We start from the raw sequence: 9,597 nt of genomic DNA, 5'->3' as shown, positions 1-9,597 counted from the left end.
TATTAGGGATGCCAAGAGGTGCATGTTGACAGGAGCCTGATATAGCGGTTTCCTGAGATAGTCTTTCAGAACCTGACAAATACAGAAGATGATGCTTGCAGCCAACCGTTGAACTTAGCATAGGTTCTCCAATGGAGGAGGTAGAGAATGGACTGAGTTAGCTTATGGGGTTTGCAACCCCATAGGAAGAACAACAATATCAACCAGCCAAACACTCCAGAGCTCCCAGGGACTAAACCACCAACCAAAGAGTACACATGGTGCAACCCATGGCTCAAGCCACATATGTAGGAGAGGAATGGCCTTTAGGGCATTAGAGGGAAAAGAGACCCTTGGTCCTGTGAAGGCTAGATGCTCCATTGTAGGGGAATGCCAGGGCAGGGAGGCAGGAGGGAGTGGGTGGATGAGTTGGGGAGCATCCTCATAGAGAGAGGAGGTTCGGGGGATAGGATAGGGGGTTTTCGGAGGGGAAACCAAGAAGGGGGATATTTGAAATATAAAGAAAATAATGCAATAAAAATGAAAAAAAGAAAGAAAAGAAATGGATGTTAAAAACTTTTACAACTTAAATTTAAGCCTATTTTTTATTAAAATCAAAATAGTTAACTATCTCACAAGACAATCTTTTATCATATTCTGCTATTCGTCCAAATGTGGTATGTTCTATATAATGAAAGAATCATTTACATAACATTATTATTTTTAAAATGCACCATGAGTTAGAGTAAAATATGTCATTGACCAAATAAATTAATAAAATTGGAGTATTCTATCCTAAAATGACTGATTGCTGAGCTTTTGTTGAGCTTAAATTTAGACAAAGACATCTAGAGTACTCTTGTAGCTCAAAATTACCTTGTTCAAATCTTTCCAGTTAAAATCGTATTTGCAAATCAAACAGACGAGCTTGCTGTTCACACAGCTGAGGAAATCTCTTCGAAACCTACCCCTCATTATGATACAGCAGTTTTCTTCTTACACAGCAGCGGAAATGTGCTTTTTCAAGCGTCTACTCCTTGATAAGAAGGAATTCAGTTTTATGTTTCCCCAGAATTAAAAGAGAAATTAGAAAGATTAAATCACCCTGTGTAAAAAAGAATTTGAAAATGATATTTAAAATTCTATTCCACTCTACAGCAGAGTCTGTCACATTGGACTTGAACTTGTCATTGTAATTTCTGTTGTTTCTTTTAAATCTTTAAATGCCTAATAAATGTCAAATAAGTAACCGGCATATCCTGAGGGAATTTCTACATTAGGTTGCACAAAGGTACATGGATGTAATTATTTTATATCCCAGTCAAAATGGTAGCATGTGGAGTATTAAATTAATTTTTAAAATCACCATAAACATTTATACATATTTTCCTAGAAAATATGAAAATCACACCTAATGTAAAGGGTGATATTGCTGACTAAATGCCCTTTGACTCATTAGACTGTTCACTCATGAACTATATATACCTCACACTCGTATGCACCTTAAACTTTCAAAGTATTTATGCTTGATTTTGTTATGAATATGAGATTTGTTATACAGTAGATGTATAAATATTCCATGAGTGCCATCCTGCTGATCATCAAATAGATTTATACAGGAGCTATCAGGGTAGCAAAAAGGAAACAGGTGCAAGTACAAGGTTACTTATGTGGAAATGGGATCAAAGGTTAACAGAGCAATAAAGAGACCACATTGTAGAGAGAATAATTTATAAGAGAGTAGAGTGGAAAACATACTGATGAAGGCAAACTTGAGTCAGAAAACTATGAATGTATGCCTAATACACTAATAAGAATTTGGACACATATATCAAGGAATAGATACTGAGCATTTAAGGTTAGTCAAAATCTACTACACAGACATGTGATTACCTTATAACATAAATGTAGATGGACTTGGATTATGATGGTCCAATTTATTAGTTTTCATTTTATATAGCATAAAATGATATATATTTGAACTCAAGCATACATTGAATCATAAACCTGATTTGTTTTTTGTAAATTATGGCTGTGTAGTCAGACAGTTCTTTAGAACTTGACTATGAAATTACAGCACAGATTCCAGCACTCAGCCAGGTAGGCATAAGTCTGTACATTAGAGTAAGCAATTGGGATTTGTTATTGAGTCAGTTTGGCGTCCAATGTGTCCCCAAATGATATGCGTATTTGACTAAGGGCATTTTCACCTTATTGTTGGTTTGTGGAACTATGGCCCCATAGATAGACAAGGGGTTTCTGCATTGTGACAACCTATTAATGGACAAAACTTGAGTTGTGTTTAATATCTGCAAAGATACTATGTTAATTAACACCTATGAGGCCAAGCACTTGCCTAATTTGAGAGTGCTAATAGCAAAACCAGGTTAGAGATCTCCCTGCTTGATATTTACTTCAATAAATAAGCTTCATCCTAACAATAAAGACTGCTTCATTTGTACAATGCAAAGTATAATCAACTTCATGACTGCTTCATCCATTATATGCAATAGGAATTACACATAAATTATGTACGAAAGTTAATTACTATAGTAATCAAGTTAGAGTATAGATTCCATGTTTTCTACCGTAGCTATTTTATGCTGAACACATAAGGTACACTGTTTAATTGATCCTTTAAAGACTATCATCCAATTTTTATTACAGTTTCACAGAAGAAAGTATTATATTCTACCAAGTGGTGAGCTGTTAATGATAGTGTATTTAAGCGACCCCAAAAGTTCCTCCAGAGAACTATTTAACCTGATAAACAACTTTAGCAGAGTGACGGGGTATAAAATTAACTCAAAGAAATCAGTAGCCTTTGCTACTGCTCAAAGGATAAACAGGCTGAGAAAGAAATTAAGGAAATGACACCCTTCAAAATAGTCCCAAATAACATAAAATATCTTGGTGTGACTTGATGTGGCTTGGTTAATCAAGCAAGTAAAAGATCTGTATGACAAGAATTTCAAATCTCTGTATGACAAGAACTTCAAATCTCTGAAGAAAGAAATAAAGGAAGATCTCAGAAGATAGCAAGATCTTCCATGCTCATGGATTGGCAGGATTAATATAGTAATGATGGCCATTTTGCCAAAAGCAATCCACAGATTCAATTCAATACCCATCAAAATTTCTACTCAATTCTTTATAGAGATAGAAAGATCAATTTGCAAATTCATTTGGAATAACAAAAACCCAGGATAGTGAAAACTATACTCAACAATAAAAGAACTTCTGGGGGAATCACCATCCCTGACTTCAAGCAGTATTACAGAGCAATAGAAGATGGAAAAACAAACAAACAAACAAACAAAAACCTGTATGGTATTGGTACAGAGACAGGCAGATAGATCAGTGGAACAAAAATGAAGAACCAGAAATGAACCCACACACCTATGGTCACTTGATCTGTGACAAAGGAGGTAAAACCATACAAGGGAAAAAGATAGCATTTTCAACAATGATGCTGGTTCAACTGGAGGTGAGCATGTAGAAGAATGCAAATCGATCCATGCTTATCACCATGTACAAAGCTTAAGTCCAAGTAGATCAAGGACCTCCACATCATACCAGATACACTCAAGCTAATAGAATAAAAAGTGGGGAAGAGTCTTCAACACATGGGCACTGGGGAAAATTTACTGAACAAAACACCAATGGCTTATGCTCTAAGATCAAGAACAGTCAAATCGGCCCTCATAAAACTACAAAGCTTTTGTAAAGCAAAAGACACTGTCATTAGGACAAAATGGCAACCAACAGATTTGGAAAAAATCTTTACTAATCCTACGTCTTATAGAGGGCTAATATCCAAAATATATAAAGAACCCAAAAAGTTAGACTCCAGAGAGCCAAATAACCCTATTAAAAGGTGGGGTACAGAGCTAAAGAAACCTTTCTCAGCTGAGGATATTCAAATGGCCAAAACGCACATAAAGAAATATTCAACATCCTGAGTCATCAGGGAAATGCAAAACAAAACAACCCTGAGATTTCACCTCACACCAGTGAGAATGGCTAAGATAAAAAACTCAGGTGACAGCAGATGCTGGCAAGGATGTGGAGAAAAAGGAACACTCCTTCATTGTTGATGGGATTGCAAACTGTTGCAACCATTCTGGCAAAAAGTCTGGCAGTTCCTCAGAAAATTGGACATTGAACTGCCTGAGGACCCAGCTATACCTCTCTTGGGCATATACCCAAAAGATGCCCCAACATACAACTAAGACACATGCTCCACTATGTTCATAGCAGCCTTATTTATAATAGCCAGAAGCTGGAAAGAACCCAGATGCCCTTCAACAGAGGAATGGATACAGAAAATGTGGTACATCTACACAATGGAATATTACTCAGCTATCAAAAGGAATGACTTCATGAAATTCATAGGTAAACTGAATGAACTAGAAAATATAATCCTGAATGAGGTTACTTAATCATAGAAAAACAAACTTGGTATGCACTCATCGATAAGTGTATATTAGACAAAAAGGTCAAATTACTCTAGATGCAATCTACAGACCACAGGAAGCTCAAAAAAAAAAAAAAAGAAAAATAAAGGATGGCCAAAACGCAGATGATCCCACTCCTTCTTAAATGGGGGAATAATATTCATAGGAGGGGATATGCTAGCAAAGTTTAGAGCAGCGACTCAAGGAAACGGCATTCAGAGCCTGACACAAATGTGGCCCAAATATATACAGCCACCAAAACTAGATAAGATTGATGAAGCTAAAAAATGCATGTGGAAAGGGACTGGATATAGATCTCTCCTGAGAGACACATCCAGAGCACATCCAATACAGAGGTCAACGCTAGCAGCAAATCATTGAACTGAGAATAAGACCCCCTTAGTGGTAATTAGGGGAAGTATTGAAAAAGTTGAAAGAGCTTGCAACCCCATAAAAACAACAATGCCAACCAACCAGAGTTTCCATGGACTAAACCACTACTGAAAGACTATACATGGACTAACCCAGTGCTGAACTGCATATGTAGCAGAGAATAGCCTTGTTGGGGCAGCAGTGGAAGGGAAAGCCCTTGGTCCTGCCAAGGTTGGCCCCCCCATGCTGGGGAATATGGGCAGCAATAAGGGGGATATATAGGAGGAATAGCCGTATGGGTGAGGGGGAGGGGAGGGAATGGCTGCTATGGACAGGAAACCGGGAAGTTGAATAACGTTTGAAATATAAGTAAAGAAATATATAATAAAGGTTTAAAAATAGTGGAATGGGTTGGAATTTAGCAAAAATCTGTCTGTTGCTTAAGGTAGCATAGCTATCAAATGGAGGATAGAAAAGTACAGAGGTGGAATATAATTCCAAGGTAGAGATAAATAGGAATGGGATTCACAGAGAAGACTTGAACTTAGCATTTTGATACTGAGAATGACAGTGAAAACATAAGCCAGGAGAAAAAAGAAAACAGAAAGGACACAGGAAGATATGAATTTTATTTCATTAAACATGCACTTTAACTATCTTTTCCCTTACTTTCCAGTACTAGATATAAGAGACCCAGGGATTGTGAAGCATTGAAGGAGAAATGTAGAGCTAATCAGGCAGGTCAGGAAGGAGGAATATCATGCGTGGAGTAATATTTAATTTTGAGGAGTATGAAACAAGCAAGGGAGTAAGAAAAGATATTTAAGATATTAATTTCTCTATTAAAGAAAATACTGAGACCTGAAGAAATGAGTAGTTGTTGGTTTTGGTCCATCATAGTATCCTGGAGTTTTAATTTAAGTTGAAAATAAATCATTTTATCTCCTTGGACATTTTGATAGTTGATGATTAATGAGGTGGTACCATATATTTCCTCAAAAAATACAATTAGAAATTATGAATGTATGTAATATATGTAATATATGTATATATACTTATATATACATATATAAATAAAACAGAATATACATATATTACATAAAACAGAAACATTATATAAATAGTAATTGTAATATGTAAATATGTGTACAATCTTTTTCTAAAGTTTATATACCAGTTGTGTTAGTTTTCTTGTCTCAGAAACAAAATATCTCATGTAAAGATATTAATTTGCTACAGTTTCATTTCCATTATAGATTGAGAGTTCTAATTCATGCTGCTTTTGCTAGGTTTTATGTATCTGTCTTGAAGTCCTGTCTGTCTGCCTGAGGTAAGCTCTTCCAGTTTCTCTCCCTACTGTTGAGCATTTCATCTAAGGTCCCTCCCTTTGAGTCCTAAAAGTCCTCCCAGGTCTCTAGTACTTTCTAGAAGTTCCCCCCGCTTCTCACCCACCTGAGTGCATTCATCCTCCTGATCTTCTGGGTTTCTCTCCACATCCCCCAGATCCTGTTCCTCCTTCCCCTCCCTCTTAAGTCTCCTACTCAGTGCCCTCCCTCTATCTGCTTCCCATGAGTATTTTATTCCGACCTTGAAATATTAGGGACTAATGATTGTTGTTTCCTGTTATTTTTGTTGTTAGTAATGGAATTATATGTATCTCCTCTTTTGGGTTTGTTGCAAGAAGATATTGCTTTTTCTAAGTTGTAGTTTCCCTCCTTGTTTGGAGTTTTCCATCTATTATAATTCTTAAGTCTGGATTTGTGGAAAGATATTGTGTAAATTTGGTTTTGTCATGGAATATGTTGGATTCTCCATCTACATTAATTGAGAGTTTTGGTGGATATAGTAGCCTGGGCTGACAATTTTTTTCTCTTAGGTTCTGTATGACATCTCTCTAGGATCTTCTGGCTTTCATAGTCTCTGGTGAGACGTCTGGTGTCTTATAGGTCTGGCTTTATATGCTACTTGACCTTTTCCCCTTATTGCTTTTAATATTCTTTCTTTGTTTGTGCACTTGGTGTTTTGAATATTATGTGATGGGAGGAATTTCTCTTCTGGCCCAATCTGTTTGGAGTTCTTTAGACTTCTTGTAAGTTTATGGGCATTTCTTTCTTTAGGTTAGTGAAGTTTTCTTCTATAATTTTATTGAAGACATTTACTGGCCCTTTAAGTTGGGAATCTTCACTCTCTTCTATACCTTTATCCTTAGGTTTGATCTTCTCATTGAGTCTTGGATTTCTTGGATGCTTTGTGTTAGGAGTTTTTTGCCTTTTGCATTTTCTTTGATGGTTGTGTCAATGTTTTCTATGGTGTCTTCTGCCCCTGAAATACTCTCTTCTATCTCTTGTATTCTTGTGTGATGCTTGCGTATATGACTTCTGATCTCTTTCCTAGGTTTCCTATCTCCAGGGTTGTCCCCCTTTGGATTTTTTAATTGTTTCTGTTTCCATTTTAAATCCTGGATGATTTTGTTCATTTCATTCACCTGTTTTGTTTGTATATTCCTATAATTCTTTAAGGGATTTTTGTGTTTTCTCTTTAAGGTCTTCTACTTGTTTTCTGTGCTGTCCTGTATTTCTTTAAGGAGTTATTTATGTCCTTCTTAAAGTCCTCTAACATCATAATGACTTGTGATATTAAATCTTGCTTTTCCAGGGTGTTGGGGTATCCAGGGTTTCTGTGGTGGTGGAGCTTGTTTCTGTTGATGCCAAGTGGTCTTGGTTTCTGTTGCTTAGGTTCTTGCCCTTTCCTCTTGCCATCTGTTTATCCCTAGTTTTAGCTGGTCTTGCTGTCTCTGACAGTGGTTTGACACTTATCTAAGCCTGCCTGTCAGCACTCCTAGAGTTCAGCTTTCTCCCAGCAGGATCTGGGTAAGGAGAGCTGCATCCCAGGGTCAGTTCCAGGCACAAGGAGAAACTGGAAGGATCCTGTCTCAGACTGCTCCTAGGTTCCTGTGTCCAGAGCGCTCTTGATAGGTTCCTCTTGTGCCAGTAATATGAACAGAAGTGGTGGTCTCACCTTTGCTTTCAGGATTATCCACAGTTCTGACAATCTAGTTCTCTACCCACAGGATCTTGGTACAGAGAGTGTCTCAGAGTCATCTCCAGGAGCAGGTCAATTCATTTTCATAGTACAAAGAAATCATCTGGTATCTTATTACAAAATGTGTTGGTTAATTCTATGCTGTCTTTTGCTCTCAATGAATACATTTCAAATATTTAACTCAGGATCTATTTTTTGGAGGGTATGGAAATACTGGAAACTGTAACCTAATGTAGAAATTTTGTTTAAGGTTATTACAATAATTTATGCATGAACTAATAGCATATACGTTTAAAAGTTTTCACAAATACAAGTGAAGAGTTTTCCTAAATATTACAAATAAGCGGAATGAAGTAACTCAGCAAAATCCAGACATAATTCCATTTGATATTGAAACTTTCAAGTTCTGAATAATTAGAACAAGAAAAATTATATGGTGCAGTATTAAGGATTAAGGGTAGATGTGGTTCTGTGAATTTTTTCTATCAGGTCAATTTTCAAGGATTGGATAGGTTATTCTATGGTTATGATACTAATCTTGCAGAGGACATGGATTCAGTTTCCTGTATCCACATGTTGGCTCACAGCTGTCTATACCTCCCAGTTCCAGGAGATCTGAATACCACCCCCTTCTTTACAGGGCTTCTAGGCTTTTGCTTGTTGCTTATACATACATTTAAGCAAAATAGTTATACACGTGTACCAAAATAAATGAATAAATAGACAAATAAGTATGGAAATGAGATACCAAGACTGCCGTAACATGAGCTTAATATAGACAACATTGTTTATGACATAGTGGACTGAACAAACACCAATCTGCTTCAAAACATACACAAAGAAATACTGAAGATTAATATTCAGAGTAGGATAACTTAAGTTCCCCAAGAGAAGAACATACCAATTGATTGTCCAGTACCAAACGGTCAGCATTGAATATATGTAAAGAACACTGCATCAACAGGGAGTATTTATATGTTCAGAAACACATATGTTTACATATACATGTATGTATGTAACAACAAGTAATGAAAAGGGGACCATGAGTTTCAAAACAAAAGAAGGAAAGAAGAGAAAAGGAAAGAAAAGAAAATTAAAGGAAAGAAAAATACATATAGTGATATGAGGGAGGTTTTGACGTATGGAAGGGAAAGGAGAAAAATTTTAATTACTTCTCTAAAAGAAAGTAAAAGGAATATTTTTAAAGGAGTTGAAAAAAAAGAAATTGACATGTGATCATCTGACTTAGGTTTGATTTAAGGGAAATTTAATTTTTTGTTGTTCTTCTAGGTCAAGGATTCAATGTATTTATATTGCCTGTGGTCATTATTACTTTTAATATCTTCTATGTTGAAAATTTTGGGGAGTAATAATGTATTATTAGATATATAAAACAAGAACAAGAACAAGAAAGCAAGCCAGAGCCATTCTTAGAAGGTGGAGGGGACAGCATTTCGTCATTGTTTTCTTTCTTTTTCTTAGATACTTTATTTACATTTCAAATGTGAATAACCCTTTCCTGGTTTCCCCTCCAGAAACCCCCCATCCTATCCCCCTAACCCCTGCCTCCATGATGGTCTCCCCCACCCATTCACCTGCTCCCTCCCACTTACTTGCCCTGGCATTCCCCTACACTGGGCCATGAAGCCATCACTGGACCAAGGGCTTTCCTCCGATTGATGCCTGACAACACGATCCTTTGCTGCGTATGCAGCTGGAGCCGTGGGTTGCTCCATGTGTACTCATT

Source organism: Rattus norvegicus, chromosome 2 (genome assembly GCF_021556685.1).
Source record: "Rattus norvegicus strain SHRSP/BbbUtx chromosome 2, alternate assembly SHRSP_T2T, whole genome shotgun sequence".
Taxonomy (NCBI): Eukaryota; Metazoa; Chordata; class Mammalia; order Rodentia; family Muridae; genus Rattus; species Rattus norvegicus.
This window is presented reverse-complemented; position numbering follows the sequence as displayed.